The 25478-nt window shown below is 47.3% G+C and overlaps 1 protein-coding gene and 1 pseudogene across 1 annotated transcript in view; both read left to right on the top strand.

Annotated features, from left to right (window-relative positions):
• The window catches only part of CCBE1 (collagen and calcium binding EGF domains 1), a 943425-nt gene that overhangs the window by 647285 nt on the left and 270662 nt on the right, over positions 1–25478 (top strand). The window lies entirely within an intron of this gene.
• Positions 16814–19364, top strand: LOC138511089 (transcription elongation factor SPT5 pseudogene; annotated as a pseudogene).

The following is a 25478-nucleotide window of genomic DNA, read 5'->3' as shown; positions in this document are numbered from 1 at the left end:
CCCTTTCCGTTGTACTCAACAACTCCCTGTACTGACCTTTCAGGCAGAGGTGTAAAAGGGCATGGCCACTTACACTAGTGGGCGTGACATTCAAGGAGTGCAAATGGCTAGCCAGAGGAACAGATGCAGAATAATAATCCAGATGAGCCTTTTGAGTGCCCCGTCCGCACGTTGCTCTTCCCGGAATGTCACCACCAAGTGTGCCATTTATCATGCGTACTCTCCTTTCTTTCCTCTCCGACATCCAAAGAGCTGCTTTTTTTATGGACATGGCCCTGCCAAAGTCTTTCCCCCGATTCATCCATAAACCTTACGTTGAAGACTCCACAAATCAGAAAAAAGAGGGGATCTTTTGAATCCACCCATGATTTATCCAGCAGACCGGTAATCAGATCAATAAAGTCCTCATCACCAATCCCCACCGGGTTCCAGTACACATTGAATAAAACCAACAGCGTTGGAACCTCACCAGGAGCTACTTCCCACTCCAATTTGACCCTCTGGACATACGCACTTGTGTTTCTGAAATCCAAGATTTTAAAACATTGCCCATTTTCACCAAGGTCAATAGGCCCGCTGAGGGTCTCCCCACTTCCCTTGATATAGCTGGATTAAAGCATATCTCATATGCTTCACAGAGTGGTTTCTTTAGCAACCAGGTCTTCTGAAGGCAAATGGGATCAAATTTATACCAATCCAGTTCCCTGTTTCTACACAAGTGAGCAAAACCTCTGGTATTCCATGAGGCTATGCTCTGTGTGGAGGACACCACAGAACCAGAGTTACAGATTATGTTTTTGTCCAAGAGATCCCGGCAACCATGACCAGTCCACGGTGGGGCTAGGAGCTTCCTTCATCAATGCTCGCATCTGTATGTTTCTAGGTTTGCTGGAACTTATGTCATATGATACTTGAATGGAAAGTGGTGATAGCTGATTTAATTTTGCACCTAAGGTGGCTATCGCTTTTGCTGAAGACATCGACAGATTTTTTTTTACCCCAAACCATTATCATTTGTGGAGCCACTAGTGCCAACTGATTTCTAGCCATTGGGAGAACGGCTGGATTGAAAATTCTCCCATTGTGGGTTATACCAAATTCCACATCAGTTAATTTGAACCCCAGATGCAAGAAGTCTGCTGATACCTCCAAAATGGCTATATTCACCAGTGTGAAATTCAACTTCACAGTCATCCAATTCATATTCTTTTCAGTGATAAATGCGACAATTTTGATGTCATTTTGGTAGACAAATCAGCTTCAGAGAACAATGTAGAAGCTTCAAGACGTTTCTTCTATTCATTATTAGGCCATCCTTCTCCATAATAATCCTCTCATTCGTTATCTCTGGTATGGCTGATGCCTTCAATTTTCCCCAATCTCGCTCCAACCCTCACCCCTCCTCTTTACAAAATCCTCCTCTGGGGGGGTTAGTGCGGTGAGGTTCCTTCACTAGATTAGTTCTTCTTTACTGTAGTGTAAGGAAAAGCAGATCATCACTCTGGTCCCAGATCGAGTCCATCTTTTTGGTAACCAATTTAGGGCCAGAGAGGGATCTAACCTCCACCGCCGCCAGCTCATCAAGGCCTGGTTCCTAGCTCATATGTCAGATCATTAGATTCTACAAAAGCTTCTGGCGGTCATCCATATAGGTTGATAAGTCTAATCGAGTTTGGAGAAGCTTTTATTCATTCTCTGGTTCTTCAATGACTACTGGCATAGGGGCAAGATCTGTCCTCTTCTTAATAAGCGGATTGATACGACCCTGACCTACTCAATCTGCCTCAGTCACAGGTAACCTCCGCAAGAAAACTCTAGAGCCATTTAATTTTCCCCTCTTAGGTCACAGCAGATACTTTGTTTTCCTTTACGAGGTGAGTGGGGTTTCACCACCAGTTTAGAGGGGTTTTCTATGATACCCACTATTCAAAAACAGGATATGATTTTTCCACTGAAGTATTTGAGGTCATGCTAGGGTTTGTGATTGTCCTGATTGATTGCTTAACCGACCAGGAGGACTGAAGAGACGGTGGCATTGGAATCAACCGAAGAAGTTGAGAAGAGGTTAATGTTCTCATTAGGGCTATACGAGGGAGTATCTGGTGCGTTTGTGCATGGGTATGCCTGCAACATATGAGCGGGCTGTGCGGGGAGGGCCCCTCTGACCTCCCGGTGTCCCTCTGCTGTTGATATTCCCGTAGTGTCCGCCTTAGCCTCTAGGCACAGGGGAACCACTCTGTCACTTGCTTTCGGCATCGAACACCCCCAAACCAGCTAGATCACTTATCCTTCTTTGGGATTGTCTAGTGTTACTCAACTCTGCAATGTCCACAACCAATCTTGCAGCCAGTGCTGTATGTTGTTGCTCCAGCTTCAAAACAGAGGAGAGTTGGCCCTCCTGGGAATTGGGTTTTGATGGAAGTATAGGAGGTGGCAGTACAGCATTATCGGGTGAATCCGGGCAGTTAAAAACCACCTCCAAGTATGCTGCGTCTGCTTCAAATTCCCAATCATCAATATCTGGTTCTCTCACTCTTAGCTCCATCTCTGATGGTCAAGGCCCTGAGACCCAGGACCGGGGCTGCATCCATCCTTCTGCGCCTTTACCAGACCGAGTGGGAGTCTTAGGCAGAGATAGCAAAGGTATTCCCTGGCCCACTGACTCTGCAAATGGGAGTAGGATCTCCTGCATAGGTGGATTCAGAGCCACCTCAGTCTGGACTTCCACTTCCACTTCTCTCTGAGTTCATAGGAATAATGGGCGGGCCAGTTAGCTCCAGCACTTGCTCTACGCTGTTACTTGGGCTGGCCGGCGTTAGCTCAGATTGAACCCCAAAGTATCAAATTCCTTGTTCCGCTCACAGAGTTTTAGAAAAGAGTCTTTTGGGGTCAAAATAGGGGTCAGTGATAAAGAGGTGGGCAAGGGATGAGAGACTCCCTCGCACAGTTTACCCATTTGCCAGATTCGGGGACACTTCTAAAATTACTCAAGCAATCCCCCTTTTTTTGTACTATTATTAAGACAGCTAAAGTAAGCAATGGCTGGAAAATGTCTGGAAGATGATCAAAGCTTACGTGAAGACTGAAGGGTAAGAAGGTGAATTCCTTGCAGGGCCCCCACTGCAGTTCACATTTCATAATTGTAAGGTGCACTCTCACCTTTACTCTCACCTTCAGTCAGCTTTGGAATCAAATTCGTTCGGATCGGCAAAAGCTAAACAAACTGGGCCAAGGAGCAAGCAGCAAGAGGAATAACACACTCTTTCTGTGTGTATTTACGGTTTTATGAACTTCACTGTTTATGATCTGTGAAAGAAATAAAAGATGCGTCTTGACTGTAGACAAGCGTCTCCCCACCAATACTGACACAGCACACCAAACACAGACACTCTGCTCACTCCGCCTCGGCTTCCATACCCTCTCCCCTGCACTTGCACATTCACAAGGTCACTAGGCCTAGTAAGATCGTTGTTTTTGTCCTCCCTCTGTTTCCCTTCCCTTGCCTCATCACGCCTTGAAACACTTGTGCATAGGCACATTATAAATGCCATATCAAATCATATCAACAGCTCCTCAAGGGGGTCTAGTAACGGTTCTGGTCCCTCCTCACATCCTAGATTTCCCAAAGATCTGCTCAGTGTGTATGAGAAAAGTGACATCATGGACTGGCTGACTGCATTTGAGTATGCATGTGAGGTACAAGAAGTAGTGGATGCTGATAAGATTGCCTGGTTGCTCAGTAGACGGCCCAACTCTGGCTGCAGTGCCATTGTGGAAATGTCAAAGACTGAGAAAAAAGACTTTGCAAAATTGAAGCAAAACCTGATCCTGAAGTTTGGGAAGATTCCTGCTCAATATTTGAAAACATTCAGGGGGTACAGAAAAGAGATGGTAGTACTTGGGTCACTTATGTAATTGAATTTTTGAAGAACTTGACTGGTTGGGTAGAAGGTTACAAAGTTACCAATCCTGAAGGCATGATTAATTAGGTCATGCTGGGACATATTTTTGCCTCATGTCCCCCTGAGCTTTGCAGTATCTGGCTAACTCTAAGGAGATAGAGCATATAAACTTAGCCACTGCAGCAGATGTATGGGTATCCCACAGGCTGTCCGATAAGGACAAGCCTGCTTCTGGGAAGCAGGAAGAGGGGAAGAAGCAGAAGGAGAAAGAGGGTGTTTCAACTGTAAAACCGTCATCCTAACAGGGCCATAAAAAGGGTAAACAGAGTAAGTCACATGACCATGTACAGGGTAGAGGGACTAACCATCTAAGCACACCACATGTCTTCATATGTCCCAATACCCAGTGGATCCTTTGTGGCTTGTGGAGCAAATGACCATTTGAAGGGGGACCCCAGATGTAAGGTCAAAACCTTAGGGGTCCATTTAGTGAATCTGGCCATCCACCAATAGGAGGAAGAGATACTCACAGGGCATCCTTCTCTTCTGATTCCTTACCCTGTGGTATATTATCAGAAGTAGTCTTAGTATCCCTGGGATCCTGGTAACCTAGAGCCGCTGAGGCATATGCCTCCATCCCTGATAACACAAGTATTACTTTAACGATAGTGCCTCAGTAAATGGTGTATACAACTCTACCATCGTGGACCTTGGAGCCAGCAGGACTGTAGTGGATTCCACTTTTATAAACCCAGAGGAGCTGGCAAGAACTCCTCTGATGCCCACTAAGTTGGCTGATGGACCCCCTCTCAAGTTTCTTGTTATGCCTGTAACTCTAGCTGTGAATGGTGGCGTAGCAAGGATGCCTGTAAGTGTTCAGAGGCATGTCCCTAGGAGAGTGCTGCTGGGATGGATCTGAGACCTTGGTCTTGTGAGAGATACAGCAGAGAGAGTGAAAAAAGAAAGAACTAGAATGTAATATCTTTCTAGGTGTGCACACACTCGTCTCTCCTCTGGAGCTGCAATAGGTTATACTGTCATTATCTGCTCTTCTTGTGTGTCATTGAAATAAAAGCAAAAAAGCTTCTTTGGTTCATATTAAGCCCCAGATCTTTAATTATAAATTATTGGAAGTCAAAAAAAGTGCATCCAAAAAAATCAATGCCACTAATTGTGGTTGCCGATGCATTTTGGAATTTTTCTGTTTTCAGGGCTAAGGCACTATATACATACATGTTCATTTATGGTATTTTGTTTAGCCCATCAAAATATACATAAGAATATACATCAAGAATCAAATGCAAATATTGGTACCAACATATCCCGCTGTAGGAAGCACACTCATTATTAGTTAGTTCACATCAATATTATAATTTGAACGTACCGTATTCAAACGTAGTCGAGTAGCATGAAAATCAGAAAAGAAAATCAAAATGGAAGTACATCAGAAACCACCTCATATAACTCTGCTCACAGGCTCAGTCTTTATTCATTATGTCTCACATATTGTGACTTGTTTACCTGATTGTACGGTCTTGTGGCTAATGCTCTTTATAATTGTCTAAACGACATTGCTCTGAAAGATATTAAAATAAATTCCCCACATGTACGGTATTCCAAATTTCTTATCTGTGGCTACAGAGACAAATTATTCCCAACTCGTGGCGCTGTGGTTGTAGTTTGCAGTCTTACACTGTGTAAAACAAAATGTCAATCAGTCGTTCTGCCCTTATAGTTATGATTCAGATATCATGGGCTAACTATTTGCTGTCTGTTCGGATCCATATCTGCTAACCCTGCAAAAAGATCCATTCTACTCCGCTCACAAAAGCCGGCATAAGCGGTGTCCTTCACTGTATACAGTATACTGTATACAGTGCAACTAGCCGTTGCTAGGAGATGTGACGCTGTGCGTCCAAGGACGCATCAACGGCACGAATGCCCCACATTCCCGTGGGTCCCCGTTGCCACGGTCCACGGGATCACAAGTCTTACAGAAGTAATGATTGTTAAATTTATGGTGAAAATGATTTAAAAGGAAACCGCAGTTTGTTGTTTAAAGCCGTGTTACTCACTGTGTGCAGTGAGTCTTGCTGTTGCTAGGTGACATGATGCTGTGCGTCCCAGATCACATCGGCGTCACGAACGCCTCACATCCCGCAGGTCCCTGTTGCTAGGGGCTGCGGGATAGCAAGCCTCATTGCAGAAATGTGCACTAAAATGCTTATGAATGGATACCTCAACAAATAGGATCGATCCTGATCTCTTGTTGTGGGAACACGTGTAAAGTTGCATGCACATGATCAGTTATGTAAACAAATTAAACAAATATCTATCAAATATTAGTACATTAAGTAAGGGTAAAAGATTTACCGAAACACTTCAGGATTGGTCATTCATACTAATAGAAATAACTGCAATGTTAACACATCAGAATGCTTAGAGTTTGCTGTTGAGTATATAGGTTAAGTATATTATGGCCCCATTACAGGGTTATAGCTGTAGGATGACACTCTGTTAACATCAAAGTTGTCACTGTGTATTAAGGTTAGACATGTTACTAATGATGTTACCTTGATTGCTAATATGTTTCCAATATTACCAGCTCAGCATGGTTATACGGTACACCTCAGGTGCAATTAGATTAGTAAAAGAGTATGCTCACTTAGAACAGTAATATACCAAAAGTCCAAATAGGCATTAGCTTTTAGATAATTATAGTTAAACATGTATTACACCCATTTTCTAATTTTCCATGGCCTATATGAGTGGTCCATTTACAAGTAACGCATATAGTGTATCTCCTCGTTTATACCCCCAGGTACCAGGGAGTCCAAAGGGTCAATCCAGTAGGTTTCCTTTTGATGTAGGCGTCTGCTCAAGTTCTCGTGTGCATTATGTCGTCTCACCACCTCCACTTGAGTTAAGGGGTGGACTTCAAAATGCTGTAAACTGGTCCTCCCAGATAAGGGTGCCAGGGGGGCTGGATAGTTTGTGGCGTGCAAGCATTCTCGGAAATCCGTGTGCTGCAACTTACAGCATTTTGAAGTCCACCCCTTAACTCAATTGGCCTTGAAAAAGACTTAGGTTGAAACGCGCGTCGGCTGTGTAGCGAGTTACCATGTCAAAAACTTGTCATTCATTTCTACAATGATGTTATCTTTGGTGCTAACTAACCAAAAATAAACAAATTAATGACTATGATCTGACTGGACCATATAATTGATCAAATCGCTCAACAGCGACCATTGGACCACCATACCCTACCAGCACCCAACTGATCCAGTTTGTCATCCCCACAATTCTTATTCTGGTGTTAGTTGACCATGCCGCCAGGTATCCTGAAGCCATCCCACTGAAGACAGTAACTGCCAGATCAGTTGCTAAGGCATTGCTTGGCATATTAACTAGGGTTGGCTTCCCTAAAGAAGTTGTGTCTGCCAAGGGCTGCAGCTTCATGTCCAAGTACATGCAAACCATGTGTAAGGTGTGTGGGGTATCCTATATGTTTTAATCAGCTTATCATCCCCAAACAAACGGCTTGGACGACAGATTTAACAGCACTCTCAAATGCATGATTGGAGCTCTTGAGGAGCCCCAGAGGAGAACGTGGGATCTCCTTTTACTGTGATTACTTTTTGCTTACAGAGAGGTCACTCAACAAGGCGTTGGTTATAGCCCCTTTGAATTTCTCTTTGGTCACCTTGTCAGGGGGCCCCTAGCCATAGTTAAGGAAGGATGGGAGCAACCCACTCCTCCTGCCAATACAAATGTAGTGGACGATGTGCTGGAATTGAGAAAGAGGATGGCCTTACTGATGGCTCATGCCAGTGATAAGTTGAAGGCTGGTCAGGCATTGGTTAGACATTGGTATAACCAGAAAGCTTCACTTGTACGCTTTACCCCTGGTCACAAAGTCCTGATCATGAATCCCATAAGGCATAGGGCCATACAGGATAAATGGGCAGGCCCTTACCAAGTTGTGGAGCCACTAGGTGAGGTGAACTATTTTGGGGCCCCGGGTGGAAAAGGCTGCTCTGTTCTTGGCATCAGACAGAGAGGAAGAGGAATCAGAAGCCCTCCCTGACCTGTTCCAAGGCAGTCCTTCAGATGGCTCCATTGAGGGTGTCAAGAATTGGCCCCTCAGCTGTCTCCTAAGCAGCAATGTAAGGTGAGAACTTTGCGGAGGCAATTCCCCCCCCTTGTTTTCACTCACTCCAGTTTTGAAACCTTGGTGAAAACATGGCATTGACACTGGAGATAGTGTGCCTACCAAACGTAGGCACTGTAGGATGTCAGACAACGTTAGGTCCCACATAAAGTCTGAGGTCAACAATATGTTGGATCTTGGGGTGATTGAGCCCTCCAGTAGTCCATTGTCCAGTCATGTGGTTCTCGTGCCAAAGGCAGGTGCCTCTGAATTGAGGTTCTGTGTGGATTGCAGGCTCTGCATACTGTCACAAAGGCAGATGTTCATCCCCTACCAAGAACAGATGAATTGGTAGACAGGTGAGGTGCTCAGCACCTTTGATCTCAAGGCAGGGTATTGGCAAATATCCCTGACAGAAAGTGCCAAGGAGAAGACAGCATTGTCAGCTCCAGAATGGCTTTACTAGTTCAGGGTTATGATATTCATAATGAAGAATGCACCTGCCACATTCCAGGGGTTGGATAACTATGTTCTGAATGGGTTGGATGAATTCTGCATTGCTTATCTGGATGATATAGCAGTCTTCAGCCTCACTTGGGAAGAACATGTAAAACACATTGGGATTGTGTTGCAGGCTCTTCAGAAGGCCCACCTGACCCTAAAGGCCAGCAAGTGCCAAATTGGTCAGGGTGCAGTGGTCTACCTTGGGCATGAGATTGGTGGAGATTGAATTCAATTCAGCTTCTCCCCAGTAAAGTATAAGCAGTACAAGACTAGTCTACACCCATAACCCTAACCCAAGTGGGAGCTTTCCTGGGCCTCACTGGGTATTACAGGAATGTCATGGGAGACCATGGTACCATAGCTGCCCCCCTGACTGCCCTCACTACTCCAAAGAAGCCCAATAAGTTATCTTGGTCTGAGCAGTGTGAGAATAGCTTTCAAGGCTTAAATGACTCCCATGTGCCAGGCCCATGTTCCCAGGTTCCTAACTATCAGAAATCTTTTATTGTGCAGACAGATGTCTCTGGCACTGGGATAGGTGTAGTTCTTTCACAGTGAGATGAGAAAGGCAGGGAACACCCTATTGGATTCATCAGTCGCCAGGGTAAGGATAGAGAGCTCAGGTTGTCTACTGTAAAATAATAATGTTCTTCTATTGTGTGGGCCCTAAGGAAGCTGAAGCTCTACCTCTATGGGACCCACTTCACTGTGCAGACTGACCATAAGCCTCACCCAGTCATGTCTATGGCCCATGCCAGAACGCACAGTGGACGTGTGCGCACGCCAAGCATTATATGCTCACAGAATAAAATTATGCATTGGCCTTGAGTTCATGTAAAGTAAGTGCAAACATATGCTCACAGAAATAAAAGTATGCATTGGGCTGGGCTTGTGTAAAGTAACTGCAGCCTTGTGTACTATGATGGTGTGCCCGACGCACCATCATAGTAGGCGCACCATCATAGTACAAGGCGCTGCACTACTTACTTCCACCAGACAGTCCCGAAGGTTCGATGACACTCCTGTGTCACTTTGATTGACCGTCAAACCGTCCCTGTGGTGTCAGAGTGTGGCTCTTCCTCTGCTGAGGGCTCATACAGCTGAGGCAGGGGGGCAGGGCTTGCCACAGCTGAGCGTGCACCGTGCAGCATGTAGTGCACGCGTGTTAGGCTCTCGCTCTCTCATGCATCCACGCACACAATCATGAGACGGAGCCTGCTCTGCTGTGAACCTTCTTTATTCACTCCTATCACGTAACTGCTGTGTTCCCTCCCAGCTCCTCCCTTACCGCTTTCTTCCCGCTTTTTCCCACATTGGTGTTCTTAAAGGGGCTGCGTGCCTTTTACGTATGTATAACACCTCCCCCGTACTTAACGTGAGAGTCCAGTTACATCTGTTCGATGAGTCTCACTGGTTTCTTTATTGTCCTGGGAGGTCTCCCTGGAGACTCTCTGCTTTTGCCAGTCGTTTCCACTGGGGGCTCTGCTTCTTCTTCTTCACTTGCATTCTCCTCTGGTGTCTCCCGTGTTTCTGGTTCTTCCAGATATAGTTTCTTGAAGAACAAGGAATTTCGGGTAATGTCTCCCGGTTCCCCAATCGCCGTGATCATGGGTCCCTTGATGGCTGTGATGATTCGAGGCTCAGGGCTGTATCGGGTATCCGTTTTCTTGTGCTGAGCTTGTCACACCAGGACAGTTTGCCCGATTTCTAGTTGCTGTTCTTTCGCTCTCCTTTTCGTATCGGCCCACTGTTTGGCCTTCCTCTTCTTTTCGGCGTCCCGTTCCCTGATGGCTGCGTCCTCTTCTGGTGTGTAGTCCTCCCATTGGGGAATGCGTGTTCGGGGTTGGTATCTCACCATGAGTTCAGCTGGTGACTTTCCCGTCGCGTCGTGCTGGGTATTTCGGTAGCTTCTGAGCATGCTGCAGATGGCTTTCGGGTGAGGCGTCTGCTCTGCTACTGCTTTTTGTCTGGTTAGCTTGACTGTGGCCATAAATCGTTCCACCATCCCATTGGCCTGGGGCCAGAGTGGTGTAATCTTTTGGTGGTGGAATCCTAGGTGGCTCGCGAACCCTGCAAATTCACGTCCTTGGAATGGGGATCCGTTGTCAGTCTTGACGACATTGGGGATGCACCATTCGCTGAATAGTTCGTCCACAATGGGTGCTGTTTCAGTGAATGCTGTTGAAGGCGTTTGCTTGATGAAGGGAAATCTCGAGTATTCGTCTATTATTACTAGTAAGTATCCCCCTTCTTCTAGAGGTCCATAGAAGTCCATTGCAACTTTTTGCCAGGGCCTTGTTGGGAGTGTGGTTAGTTGCAGGGGGGTTGGGTTTGGCCCCTTTGCTGCCAGTTGGCAGGGTCTGCAGTGTCTGAGCATGTCTTCCACTATCACGTCCATGTGAGGGAACCAGACGTAGTTCCTGAGAAATTGTTTTGTGTTGTCGATTGCCCTGTGGCCTTGATGTGCTAGGGTTGCCAGGGTCTTCCTTAAATCTCTCGGGGCTACCAGCCTCTTCCCACGTAGCAAGAGTCCCTGGTCAGTGGCTATGAGCTCGTCGTGTACTTTGGCTAGCCGATCAAGTTCCTTTTGGTCTACATCCTCCCCCCCGGTACCTCTTCTTTTCTGGCGTTCTCTCCATTTGTTGGAGCGGGTGAGAGAGACGGCGGCTCTGATCGTTGGGTCAGCTTTGCGCCTTTCCTCGAAAGTTTCAGTTGAAATTGTTGGTGGCATGGCGTTTGATGACAGGTAAGAGATGTATTCAGTGGCTTCATGGGCTAGGGTGTCATCTTTGTCCAACAGGGGCTGTCTGGACAGGTAGTCCGCTGGGTTGGCATCCCCTCCTGGTTTGTGAACAATTGCATAATCGTACTCTTGCAGTCTTATTCCCCATCGCTCTATGCGGGGTGGCATCTTAGTTCTGGGGTTTCCAAATATTGATAGTAAGACCTGGTGATCCGTCACTAGAGTGAACTTCCGGCCGATAATAAAATGGTGATATTTCTCACAGGCCCATACTGCGGCTAGACTTTCCCTCTCTGCTTGTGAGTAGGCCCTTTCTGTGTGTGATAGGGCTGGCGTATGCTACTATCCCGTGGTGGGTGTTATCCGTGGTGTCAGTCTGGGCAAGGATTGCTCCTAGTCCCACTGGACTTGCATCGACCGTGATGATGGTGTGCCAATCTGGGCGAAAGAATGCCAGTTGTCGGTTGTTGGTGAGGCTTTCTTTTATAGCTATGAACGCTTCTTGGCAGGATGCATCCCAGATCAAAGGTTGATTCTTCTTTAGGAGGGTGCGGAGTGGGTCAGTCGTTGTGGCGTAGTTCGGGAGGTAGCCTGCGCAGTATCCCACCATGCCCAAGATGGAGCGCAGTTCTGCGGTAGTCGTAGGTGCCTGGAGGTCAGTGATGGCCTTAATCTTGTCCGGGTCGGCTGTTATTCCTTTGTTGGAGAATATGTGCCAGAAGAATTTGAGGCTTGTCTTATTGATGTCACACTTGGACTCATTGAGTGTCAGCCCTGCTTCTTGTAGAATGTTGCAGATGGTTTTTAGGGTTCTGTCGTGCTGTTCTTGGTCTCTTCCAAATATTAAGATGTCGTCACTATAGTTTAGTGCATTCATTTCAGATGCTATCAGGCGTCTGATCGTCTCTTGGACGATCTCTGCAGCAGATGATATGCCGAAATTCAATCTTTTATATCTAAATAGCCCGTCGTGTGTTGCAAACGTTGTGATGGGTCTTGATTCTGGGTCCAGGGCGAGCTGGTGGTAGCCCTGGTTGAGGTCTAGTTTTGAGAAGAACCTCGCTTGATTTTGCCTGATCAGCATGTCTTTCAGGCTCCGGCCTAGGTGCCTTTCCCTTTGGATGCCGGTGTTCGGGATGCACATGTCAACGCATATTCGGAGGCGTCCGTTGTTCTTGGGTACGATGACTATCAGAGATACCCATGGTGTTGGTCCTTCTGCTTTCTCTATGATGTCGTTGAGAAGAAGAAGTTGAATCTCTTTTGACACCTGTTCCTGGAGGTGGAAACCCACCTTGCGTGGGTGCTGCGGTACTGGCATGATGGTGTTGTCGATGTGTAGCTTGATGTGTGAGTCCTTGAGCATCCCCACTCCTTCAAATAGTTTGGGGAATTGGCTCTTGAGGTCTCCTTTCGCCAGGGGTCTTTCTATTATCGCCATGATGGATTTGTGTGCCAGTGGGAGTCCTTCTATTACTTCCGACTGGTCGTAGTGTAAGTCAATCAGGGCTAGGGCACTGGCTGTTCGGTAGCTGAGGAGGCAGCGGCCGACGGATAGGCTCCTTATAACATGTATCGTGGAGGTTACCGTGATGTCCTGATGTCATAGGTCGCATTGGAATTTCCCTCTGGAGGTCATGGGCAAGGCCGCTCCCCATTGAAAGATGTGCGTCCTGGATTCTCGCAAGGGGTATGAGGGGGCTATTTCACGGTAGAGGTCTTCGTTCATGATGTTTACCGTCGCTTCTGTGTCGATGATAAATCGGTTTCTGGTGTTTCCCATTTGAATTGTGACTCTGGGAGCTGAAGTGTCTTCTGCCTCAACACTGAGGAGGCAGACATATTCCCTGTCGTAGCCATCTTGTAGGTATTCAGCATGTTCGTTTCCTCCTGACCGATACTGTGATGGGGAGTTGAGGTACGGGTCTATGTCTCGTTCGGGGGGGGTCAGGGTTTCTCTCCTGTATGACATCCCTTGTTCCAGCATTTGCATGAAGTCGCATTGGTGGATGTCATATAGCTCATGGTCCTTTCTGTCTGGTTCGATCTGGAGTCCTTCAAGGCCCCTTATGGTGTTCGGGCATTGGTAGGCATTCGTGGGGTCTGGTGCGTTTCTGTCTGCAGGGCGATGCTGTTCCGTGTGTGTCTCTATCGTGCGGTTGGCAGGCCGCGGGCGTGTTGAGCTTCCTTCTGGCAGTAGTTCCTTGCACATCACCTGGAAGTGGTTTTCCATTCCAAATCTCAGGCGGCGTTGGCTGATGGCGGGGCACGAGCCTCTGTGTGGTTACTCAAATCCACAGCAGTAGCATTGGCGGTCCCTTTGTGTCCGTTGTGTGGGTATTTCGGGTTCGTTCTGGTTTGTGAAGCTGGGTGTCGGGTGTAGGGGTGTACCGCTGCAATGACTTCGCCCTTCTTGGGATTCTCAATGGCTGTGGCCTGGATGTCCACCCTCTCATAGACTCTGGCCAGGTCCACTACCTCCTTTAGGGATAGGGGCTTCTTTAGGAGGTGCTTTCGAAACATCAAAGATATGCAACCTTCAATTATGCATAGTCTGATGGCTTCTTCGTCGTTAAAGTTGGCGAAGTCGCACTTCGATATTTTTCTCTGGAGGCGGATGACAAATTCTCTTATCGATTCGTGAGGAAGTTGGCCACATTGATTAAACGTGTACCGTTCATAATCACGATTAGGTGAGATGACAATTTTCTCATTTATAGCTTGTAGGAGTTTCGCATATGTGGTGCGGTCCTGTAGGGGAATCGTGCATATGATATTTTTAATTTCTCTCCCTGCGACGTTTGCGAATATGCTTAGTATGTTGGGTGGTTCTTTTGTGCCGATGGCACCTACAAAGTCCTCAAATTCCTCCAGCCACTCTTCCCATCGTTGGCCCTGGTTGTGGTGTGGGTTTAGTGTGAATGGGGCGGGTCTCCTCACTAGACTGGCGGTTCGGCATCAGTGTTTGCTGCATCCTGATTTGACATGTTGGCGCTATGGGGTGCGCTTTAGTGGCACCGGTGGCACGTGACTGCCAGTGTTTGGTGTCTCCTGCAGCGTCGTGGTCACTTGTCTGGTGGTGTGGTATGGCCTTTCCTGGGCACTGGCGTTGGCTATCAGGTGGTGAGGGTTGGTTGTGGCGTTTCTCTTGTCTTTGCTGTGGATGTGTATCACGTTGAGAGAGACACAGGGATATCCTCTTGTTCTCTTTGTTCAGGTGAACCTGGGTGGGAGGCACGGGCTAGGCTCTGCTGGGCCTGTGGTATGGTCGCTATGGTTGGTGGATTTGGTTTTCCCCTTTTGGTGTCACAATGTGTGAAGCGCGGGTTCCCCTTGAGTTTCTTGTGAACGGAGTTCCTTGTGTCCCTGGCGGGCGGCACGGGGTTAATTGTTGGCAAATGTCACTCTGGGAAACACGGGGCTATCCCCGTCTGTGAGTTTCTTGGGAAAGGAGTTCCTTGTGTCTCTGGGCAGGAGGCGCGGGGTTAATTATTGGCAAGTGTCTTCTTTTCTACCCGGTCCCCGTTTGAACTCCTTACTTGTGTTGGGGATGGCCGCGTCGGGCGCTTCTTCTCCTCCGCTCCGGGCAGGCGAGACGGATCAGCTGCTCCGTGTCGCGATCGCGGTGTGTTCTCTTCTCTCCGCCGGCAGGCGCACTGCTGTCGCTGGCGGCTCTCCTCCCTCGCTGCCCGTTGGGGCTACCGCAGCAGACACACGGGCTGCTACTTCTATCCGGGGCACGCAATCGACTGCATCGGCGGGCGCGCAGGCCGCTGCGGGAGTCAGGCACACAGGCCCTTGTAGAATTTCAGGCACACGGGCCCACCAGCAGGGCACATGGGCCGCTGCGGTATGACAGGGCTCACGGGTCCTTCCAATTGCCGGGCGCGCAGGCCCACTAGCAGGGTACAAGGGCCGATGCGATGTTCCAGGGCTCACAGGCCCTTCCAATTGCCGGGCGTGCAGGCCCACCAGCAGGGCACACGGGCCGCTGCGTTAATGCAGGGCTTACAGGCCCTTTCGATTGCCGGGCGCACAGGCCCACCAGCAGGGCACACGGGCCGCTGCTCTGCTCCAGAGCGCACTGCTCCTCAAACCTGTTGGGCTGCTAGCCCTCCACTGCTGCCGACACGCAAAGGTTTGTCGAATTTGTCGCCAGTGTTAGGCTCTCACTCTCTCATGCATCCACAAACACAATCATGAGACGGAGCCTGCTCTGCTGTGAACCTTCTTTATTCACTCCTATCACGTAACTGCCGTTTTCCCTCCCAGCTCCTCCCTTTCCACTTTCTTCCCGCTTTCTTCCCGCTTTTTCCCACATTGGTGTTCTTAAAGGGGCTGCGTCCCTTTTACTTATGTATAACAACGCGCAGCTCAAAAATGTGCACGCTGACTGCCTGCCTGCCTGTGGCAGACAGACAGTAGTGTGTTCACCGGGCCCGCCCAGCCCAGGGCCCGCTGCTGTGCACACCAGGCAGAAGTGCTCAAGAGGAAGACAGTGGCATGCCAACGGCAACTTAATCAGCAAGTTGAGGGCCACTACTAGTCTCCGTCCTCAGCCTAGGTTATTACGGTGCCACCATGAGGGCGTCTCTGACTTCCTGATTTGAGCAGCGATGTTGCCGGAAGCGGACGTGTGCACTCGGCTTTTAAGTCTGCTTTTAAGTCTTCTTGCAAGATGCATGTAGAGGCTTGCTGGGGATGCAAAAGAAGTCTTGGACATTCTTTTGAAAGTGGCTTCATATTACACCATCAGAACAAACAAAGCCAGCAAGCCGAGTCCCTTTAAGTTTTTTTCACGGTCCTGCCCCAAAGAAAATGTAGAAATAATGTGTCCAAATCGTGAACTTTAAAACACGTGTCCACCTTAATAATATGGTATATGTTGGAGTGTGATTATAGACAGTCCTCCTTAAACATAGGCCACTTTAAATGAAGAAAAGATGGACGATTCACAGGGCTAGGGGAGGAAGAGGAGCGGCTATTAGAGCCCAGGAACAGAACTGCAAAGGGAAATAAACATGATGGTTGCATGTATCTGTGGCTCTGTGTTCCTTTGTATGTGGTGCTAAGAGGATAGGAAGTTGTGGGGAGCCAAGGCCTTGTATCACCAGTCAAGAACACAACAACTGGCGATGAAAGGGGAACTGACACAGTGCCCGCCACCTCTGCAGATGGGATCGGCAGTCCGCCGCACGTCAAACCGTGAGGAGCCTGGAAGAGGAAAGGGATCGGCAGTCCGCCACACAATGAAAAGTGAACAGCATTGAAGGAAAAGGGATTGGTACTCTGCCACAGAGGAAAACATAGACGATGGCAGTCTGCTGCACAAGGAAAAGTAAACGGCCGTCCACCACGCGAAGAATGCTATTGGATGGAAGGGTGTCGTGCAGCACCGGGAAATAGGCAGCAGTGTTGTGGGAAGTCTGCCCGCAAACCGGAAAGGCAATCCACCCATATGGAGAACAGGGTATCTGCCACCTAAGGAGTGGCAGAGCGCAGGTGCCGTGAGTGATGCTCTGGCTGGAGACCACAAAGATACGCGTGGGGCACACAGCTCTGCAGATGTCTGATGGTGAGGACTGCAATGTCTGGAAGAGAGTGAGTGAGTGAAGCAGGGCACCAAAAGATGTGAATAATTATGATCACGAGGAGACGGGGGGGATGCAAGAGCGTATCTAGCCGTGCAAGTTCTGGCAAAGAGGAGCCTGAGTGAATCGGTGCAGAGGGAGCCGGAAAGGCGGATGAGGTTGAGGAAGTGGATGATGTTGAGGGAGAGGATGAGAAAGATCGGCCACGGAAGAAACCACTCATCAGCGGACTAAGTTTAGATGAAGCCGAACTGCAGGAGGAGTATGACAACAAAGATCGGCCGGGGCACGCAGGAGGCAGACTGCTTGGAGAAATCAACAGGAAGAGGTGCCAGCTGAACACCACAGGAAGAAATAAGCTAAGTCCTTGGCGGGAGACATTGCAAACGGTGGGCCTGATGAGTGGCCGGATAACATCACGCAACAGCAGGCACCACATGAAGTGACAGTCCTAGTGTCGGGCCCACACAGCCGAAGAACGCAGAGGAAAGCACAGCTGACTTGTTACTGGTGAGGAAGTGTATTACCTACCAGTTCACAGATACGCTGGCACAGATCAAAGAGGTGGTGGCCCCAGAACATGTGTAGGGGTGTACCCATATTGAGGCCTACGCGCAAACCCATGGGAAGCAGGCTACAGAGGGTGGAGGAAACCTGCATATGGGTGTCTGGGTTTAGCAGATGATACCCACCAGGGAAATGACAAAGGCACTGAAGGTGGTAAAGGAGAAGTCTGGCGTTGAGCCCAAATGCCGGATGCAGTGTACACAGAGTTTCATAAGAACATCAGTGCTCAGGTGGAAGAGGGGTAACTAAGCCAAAAAGACATATCCCTAAAGATGATTCCAAAGATTAAACATGAGTGAATCATGGCCCAGACAACAATGAACAATGAGCTTTCAAAGAGGAAGAAGTTTTAGAGACTCCTACAGAGGGTCCTGGATCTCAGAAAGACTAGGTTTCTGGAGAGAGAGGGCACCTCTGATGGAGACTTCCTCACCTTTGAGGTCAATTGGGACAGCCGCAAAGGATTCCCGTTAAACAGATTTGCCATGTCTGCTGTTACCACAGAATATGTGAAGCCCGCATTGCCTGAACGGGAGAAGCTGGAGGACCAACCAGAAGGGAGTCACCTAGAGTGGGTAACAGAAGCCACAGGACAGGAATGTGAGAATACCCTGCAACCTGGGGACAAGGTGGAAATATGTGAAGGTGCATTGATCAATGCCAGGGTAACATCATGAGGGCAGAAGAGAAGAAGGTCATCATGCAAAGGAAGGAGGACCTGAAGGATATCATGGGGTTCCCAGCACAGGAAGTACGAAAGTACCTCAAGATGAGGAACTGTGTAAAAGTGAAAGATGGATGCTACGAGAGGGAGACAGGACGGGCATTGCGAGTGGAAGAGAACTCTATCATCGTGTCATCAGATCTTGTGATGCACAGATTGGAGGTGCTACCCAGGGACAGGCAGCTGCGCTGGGAGACTGCCTCCGGGCAGATGCTGGCGGTCAACTCGAGTGGGGGAGTGTACACAGCTGGACCCACAGACCACAGGAGTGATTAGTAAAGTGGTAGAGTGACCTGCCAGATAGTGAACACACATGGGAAGGTGGTAACTACAAAACACCACTCTGTGACCAGGAAGAAAGACAACCGGTTTGCAGTGACCCTAGAGAGCACATCTCAGACGTCAGAAGACAATCCAACTGGCTATCTACAGCTGACAAAATTAAACTCAAAACAGCATCACTGACTTTCAAAAGTATTAATGACCTAGCCCCCAAATACCTAACAGAAAGATTCAAAAGGAGAACTTCTAACAGACCTACCAGAGAAGCATACACCAACCAACTAGCCGTGCCCCCATTTAAGCTGAGCACAGCCGGAGGCACTAGCTTCCCCGTCAAAGCGCCCAGCTATGGAACTCCCTCCCATCATCCTTAAGGTCTGACCAATCTTATCCACGCTTCAGACTTAATTGCATTAAATGGCTCAAAGAAAATGACCTATAACTGACTAGACTAGGACTACTCACGTCTGACCCACCTGTTAATCTGCAGCCCAACGCATACCTCGCTCATCACCCGTTAACCCACCTTGCTCCCGACACTCAATGCATACTGTGCACACACCCCTGTGCACACTCACCTGCGCATGTAACCACGCATACTAACATCACTCACTGTTGATACACCCTGTAACCTTCCTGAAATGTGTAACTGTAACACGTATACTGTCATCATTTACTGTTAATGCACCCTGTAACCTTCCTGAAATGTGTAACTGTAACATGTAAGCTTAAAGTATCCTTGAACATGCGCCCGGATACCCTCGGGTCTGGCGCGCGCTATAAATATCTAAACAAACAAACAAATACTGAGCAAAACAACATTCACGTCAAAGATATTGTAAAAGCCACTAATGAACAGACTCCTGGGCATGGGTCCCAGACACCCATGCACAGCTCATAGACCCCTGGTCACGACGGAAGGCGGACACCTCATGGCGCACAAACTCTTCTCCATGATGGCAGACGAACACCAGCACAAAATATTGCAGGGCACCGAAACAACCCAACCACACCCTCCAGACGGAGGCAAAAGAGGAGGACAGACAGCAAAGAAGAGAACATGACGAAAACCCTGAAGACCACCAGAAAGGGGCAAGAGCAGAAACCCACCAGGATGATAAGCGGGGGGAAAGGTGTTCAAGAGCGATTAAGGACAGTTCTCCTTAAAGAGAGGACCACCTTAATGGAGGAAAAGAAGGTCGAGGCACGGGGCTAGGGGAGGAAGAGAAGGGGCTACTAGACCCTGGGAACAGAACTGGAAAGGGAAATAAACATGATGGTTGCATGTATCTGTGGCTCTGTGTTCCTTTGTATGTGGTGCTCATAGGATAGGAAGTTGTGGGGAGCCGGGCCTTGTATCACCAGTCAAGAACACAACAGTATAACGTAACACAAATCTGACATGTAACTTCTATTTGTTAAGAGTGCAGAAATCATATTTGTACCTTTTAAACAAATCGTGGATTTCAAAGGCATGGTGGGTTGAAGAAAGACAGAAGAAAGGGGGCAGGTGTACTATGAGAGAGGACATGAGGAGCAGAAAAGCAGGAACCAGCAATCTTACTTTGTAGCTATAGCTTTTAATAGTGCCCATGGGCTGATTTAAAGCATTTAAGAGGAAGATACCTCAGGGAGTAGTTGGAATTGCCACCTACCTGCATTTATGAATATTGGTTCTTCATATGTGTTGCTTGTTAATGGGAGTGAAAGGTGGACTCCAAGGACCTCATTATGAGTCTTCCATTGGGTGTAAAAAGACAGTGGGCCTTATTATGATTGTATCAGTTTTCAGCAGTTAATCCATCAAGTTACCACCAAACCCATGTACTGTTACTTGGTCCTGTGGGTGTACCATAGGATTACAAGTGGAGGAAGTGTGGTGAATATCTCCATTTTCTGAAGCCCAAAGGACTCTATGGGGATTTGCGGACATTACCATGACCGGCCTTTCGCTGTAAACATTCTGCTGATTTCTTCTTCTTGAATTGGAGTATTTGATGCTGGAAGTAGATCCTCCCCTTCAAGGTAAAACTCATCATTCGCTGGTGTCGTACAAATGTTGGAAATTCAGGTACTGCCAAAAGAAGTGCCCGTAACAGAATTACCCCCACTTTTCTACTGCACTGCTAAAGTTGTAATGAAGCCCAGTATTTGGAAATACTGGGGTTCATTATGAGTCCGACAGTAGCCGTGCCAGAAAAAAGAAAATCTCAATTCACATCGAGTCCCATTGGACTCAATGGGAATGGGGAGGACAGATGCACTGGCACTGTGTGCAACAGAAGTGGTGCATCCGTCAAGGTCTGCGAGCGGGTGCCATTCTTCCTGCCAGGTCAGACCCGGTGGGCTGAAAGGCACCCGCACACAGAACTCGTAGTATGCCGGTCCGGAAACAACAGTACCGGCAAGCTTACCAGTACTGTTGTTTCTGGACCAGCAAACTCATAATGAGGCCCACTGTTTGTTTTACTGCTTCGTCAAATTGTGGGTTTTCGGTACCGAAACACATAAAAACTACCTGCTTGGTCTGACTCATGGTTTATAAGCCTCATTCAAGTTTGCCAGTCTGGAAACATGGGTGCCGTTAAGCTCACCGGCAGGCACCCTTGTTTCCGGTCGGGCAAACTACAAGTCTGCCTGCCGGGGCCGCTGTGCCCCACAGGTCTGGCCATGGCGTGCGCAGCAGTGATGTAGGCAGACTTGCACCGTTAGCTCCCGTATCCATGGGGATTTACAAATATACCGGCACCTGACTTTTCGGCCGCCGTACTCGGAATGTGTCGGTGGCACCAGGAGGTCAGATGCTGGTAAATAATTCTGAGTCCGGCAGCAGCCCCCCTGTAGCACCAGCGGACTCGAAATTAGGCCCTATGTCCCCAGTGGAGTTAGTTGCACTCCAAAATAAAGGATGGCTAGAGGGTCTGTTGGCCTCTAAATAACTCGGGAAATAACTGTTTCTGCCTGCTGCAAGTGTAATTTAATTTACTGTCATGACGAGGCCCTAAGTGACCGCTATTCTGTGATATGTGATAAAAGTTGCCCAAAGTTGCAATAGATGCCAGAGAATGATGTTGAGATGGTTGAGTAACCATGAAGGACATCAGTTTGAAATAGCCAATCCCTGACAAAAAGTGCAATACGACTGACCGTTAAGCAGTGCGAGACTCATTTTTTTAAAAGTGTTTTTTTCAGGGAGGCGACCACAAACGCCAAAGTGTGCACTGCAGTCCCCTCCATTCAGTGTCCCTTCTTTTCACCAGTCAAAAAGGGACACCAGTGAAGGAGGATCTGGGTTTATGTTTGCTGTTTTCACTGCATAGTGTGGAAACGCCTCCCACCATGCGTGCATGTCTATTCATCTATCTCTCTCGTTGATGTGTAGCGCAAACGGTCACCAGAGGCATCAGGGCACATTTAGTCATGAATCCATTTGGGGCTAAACGCTGGCGGATTCCATAGGAATCTCACACATTGACGCCAGCATCCAAATCAGATGCTGGCATTAATGCGTTTCTCTTGGAAGGTGTAGTGGGTGGGGCAGGCAGGCACATGCATTTCAGATTGCGCCACAGCTCCACCTGTAACAAACTCTAAAATCCCGTAGAGCGCAAACATGGTGTCAAACCAGTCGCAATAGTTTTAGACCTAGTTTTACACCTCTCTTTGTGCTCAGAGGGATTTGAAAATGAGCCCATTTTCGTTTCAGGGCAAGCACCTGTAAACATGAAGCAGCAGCGTCTTCAAAGTAGGACATGTCCTTGAGGCCAATGTTAGTAGTCTCCCTGCTGCAAACATCAGCCACTACAGTAGCAGAGTGAAAGGTGAGAGGTCCTGGATCTTTCATTAAGCTAAGCAGGGACCACACCTTTTGATCTTGGCATCCATGGGGTACCATGGGGTAGTGGTATCTTCAAATGTGTGTAGGTGTCTATAAGCAGGGATCTGGAATTTAGGCAAAGCCTAGATGTGTACCTGATCAAATTAACCTAGTGGCCAGTCCTTCCAGGCCAAGCAATATCTGATCTCACATCAGGAAGGCCTCGAGCACCATACAGTAGCATTTAGTTCTCATGACTGTGAATCCACGCTCTTGCATGTAGCACTTGCTCTCTCGGTAAGAGTCAATGTCCTAGTGAACTCTTATTGGTCTTTAGTGCATGATTGTTTATTTGCATACAACTCAGCTACTGACGCACACAATCTCTCTAGGAAATACGGGGATTCCTCAAGGTCACCCTAATATTATTTGTCGCTGAAGCAGATACTGAGCTGATGCTACTGCACTATGCAGCACTGCCCTCACAAGCAGGAACTGACAGTCTTGCATAACCATTGAGTCAACACTGTCTGCATGCTACTCGTTAGTGTATAATGTGCTTGCTCTCTGATATACTAATAGTCGAATGGGGTTGACTTTAGTATCATTGGTTAATATATATATTTGTATATATATATATATATATATATATATATATATATATATATATATATATATATATATATATATTACATAAACAAGCAAGTTTCAGGTATCCTATCTCATGGACACATTTTATTGTGTCTAAAGGCTGTCTAATCCTTGTGCTTAACAGCCTCAATTAGATAGTACAATGCTTAGGTAGTACATCTCACTAAGCATTGTGCTACATAAGCATTGTGCTACCTAATCAATGTACTACCTAAGCATTGTGCTACCTAAGCATTGTACTACCTAAGCAATGTACTACCTAATCGATGTACTACCTAAGCATTGTGCTACCTAAGCATTGCACTACCTAAGCAATGTACTACCTAATCAATGTACTACCTAAGCATTGTGCTACCTAAGCAATGTACTACCTAAGCATTGTGCTACCTAAGCATTGTAGTACCTAAGCAATGTACTACCTAATCAATGTACTACCTAATCAATGTGTTCATGTAGTACCTAGGGCTTCTGTGTTACATTTGTGCATACACAAAATAAACTAACAAAATGCATATAACTCAAATTGTCTAAAACTATGGGCAATAACATAATGTTCCATGATATTTTGCAATTTCCATTCTACCTGAAAGCCCTGTATTACGTAAATCCTGAAATCGTGCCTCACAGAAACCTCATGTCTTCATTATCTCTCCCTCACTGGTCAGCTGGTACAGAGATTGCCTACCTTAGCAAGTCAGGACCGTTCACGAGATAAGTCTGTTCCTTGCAGGACTTCACATAAAGAGAGTTCCTAATAGCAGCTCCACTCTCCACAGCTGGCCACCTTCTTCTGGCCACCTTTGCGGAATGTATAAGTTTAAACATAGGGGAGAGAGCATTCAGTACCACTCATTTTTGAGAAACAAACAAAACTCTGTATCCCATCCACTATAAGATGCACAGGGCTCTGCTATTTTTTCCAGATCATCATAGTGCCAGGGTCTTCAACCTTTGGCTCTGTAAAGGTTTTGGTCTACAACTCCCATCAGCCTTAATCATCTTTCAATAGTGGGGAATAATGGAAGTTATAGTGCGACACATCTGCACAGCCACTGGTTAGAAACCCCTGTCATAGTGTGTATCCCATGCAGCCATGTACAACATGCAGAGTACCCACAAAACAGGGGTCCATGATGCAGAGTACCACTAAGAAATTCACCACGTTCCCTTTAGGCCAGTCACTCACTTTGTCATTCTCTACTCCTTGTGGCTCCGCCCCCAACCACAGGATTGTTACAAGGAATGAAATTAACATTTCAGTCCATGGACACAGAGAAAAGACTGTTTTAATAGAATCGTGTGTATTCTCCAATGTGTATTGTGGCAACAGTGAGAGAAATACTTGTGTCGGTAACTATTGGCCTATGGGCTGAAATGCTGGCATACCACAACATCCCTGTTAGTAGTTACCTTAAATTACACAAAAAAGGAACACACTGCGGCAGGCACAATTTTCGAATGCAGGCAGTGAGCAGTGTGCATACGTCGAACATTGAATTTGAAAAATGATGATGATTTAGAAAAAAGAGCAGTTTCAAGTGAGACACATTTCTGGCAGGAAACCTATGCATGAGAGTGTGATATGTAAACAACTACAATTGTCCATGCAAAGTTAAAGTAGCATCAAATATTGGAGGAAGTGAAGCTCGTGCAGGAAATAGTGAAAGCATTTCTCATTAAGTCCTTGCAGATTTTCATAGGTTCCAAATCTGATTTAGAACCGCTTGCAACATAGGCAAGTAGTAGGAAATAAATAAATGGTTTGCTCCTTTTTGTAAATCACTGTGCTCTATGCAGGCTTGTAGGTGTGTCTCTCATTTGCAGCGCCTCATCATGGCCATTTCTCCTCTCACTCCTATTTTGGGTAATTAGACATGCATGCCATCCCTCCTGCTCAGGTATGTTTTTGTGTGTGTGGGAGGGTTGAAGAGTGTCTGACTTGGAATAGCTTCTAGTTTTCTGTTATCATTCCAACATTAACCTACGTATAAGCATGTTGGCACATACAATAACAATTTCTTGCCAAGTCCAACTTCCATCATCTTTCTCTATGATTCATACAAGGCACTGAAGGTGTGGTGTCAAGTAAATTGTGTTTCTTCAAAATTATGAATATTGTAGGTTCAAAATCAGCCCTTGTAAGAGATATGCAGAAGGAATACATCATGCAAATAAAACTCTAAAAAGCGAGCAATTCACTTCTGACTTTCATACCACTTGCCCCTGTACCAACGTGCCATAAATCAGTCAGATTAATATATATTTTAAAATACAATGGCCCTCATTACGACCCTGGCGGAAATCGAAAAACGATGGCGGAAATGCAATACCGCCATCGAATAGCGCTCGGTGCGATTATGACCCGTCACCGCAAAGTACGATGCCATTAGCGACACCGCAGTGAACGCCAACGCTAACTGCACCAAGTACGCGCGCGCGCGCCATGCCAAACCGCAATTACCACCATGGCGCAACGGTACGCGAATTCTGACCCCAGCGGACATGCACCTAACGCCATCAAGCACGGCGGAAAGTACCATTCCGCCA

Source organism: Ambystoma mexicanum, chromosome 6p (assembly GCF_040938575.1).
Source record: "Ambystoma mexicanum isolate Mex_15411 chromosome 6p, UKY_AmexF1_1, whole genome shotgun sequence".
Taxonomy (NCBI): Eukaryota; Metazoa; Chordata; class Amphibia; order Caudata; family Ambystomatidae; genus Ambystoma; species Ambystoma mexicanum.
The sequence above is the reverse complement of the archived record's forward strand: the minus strand, read 5'-3'. Positions and strand labels throughout refer to the sequence as shown.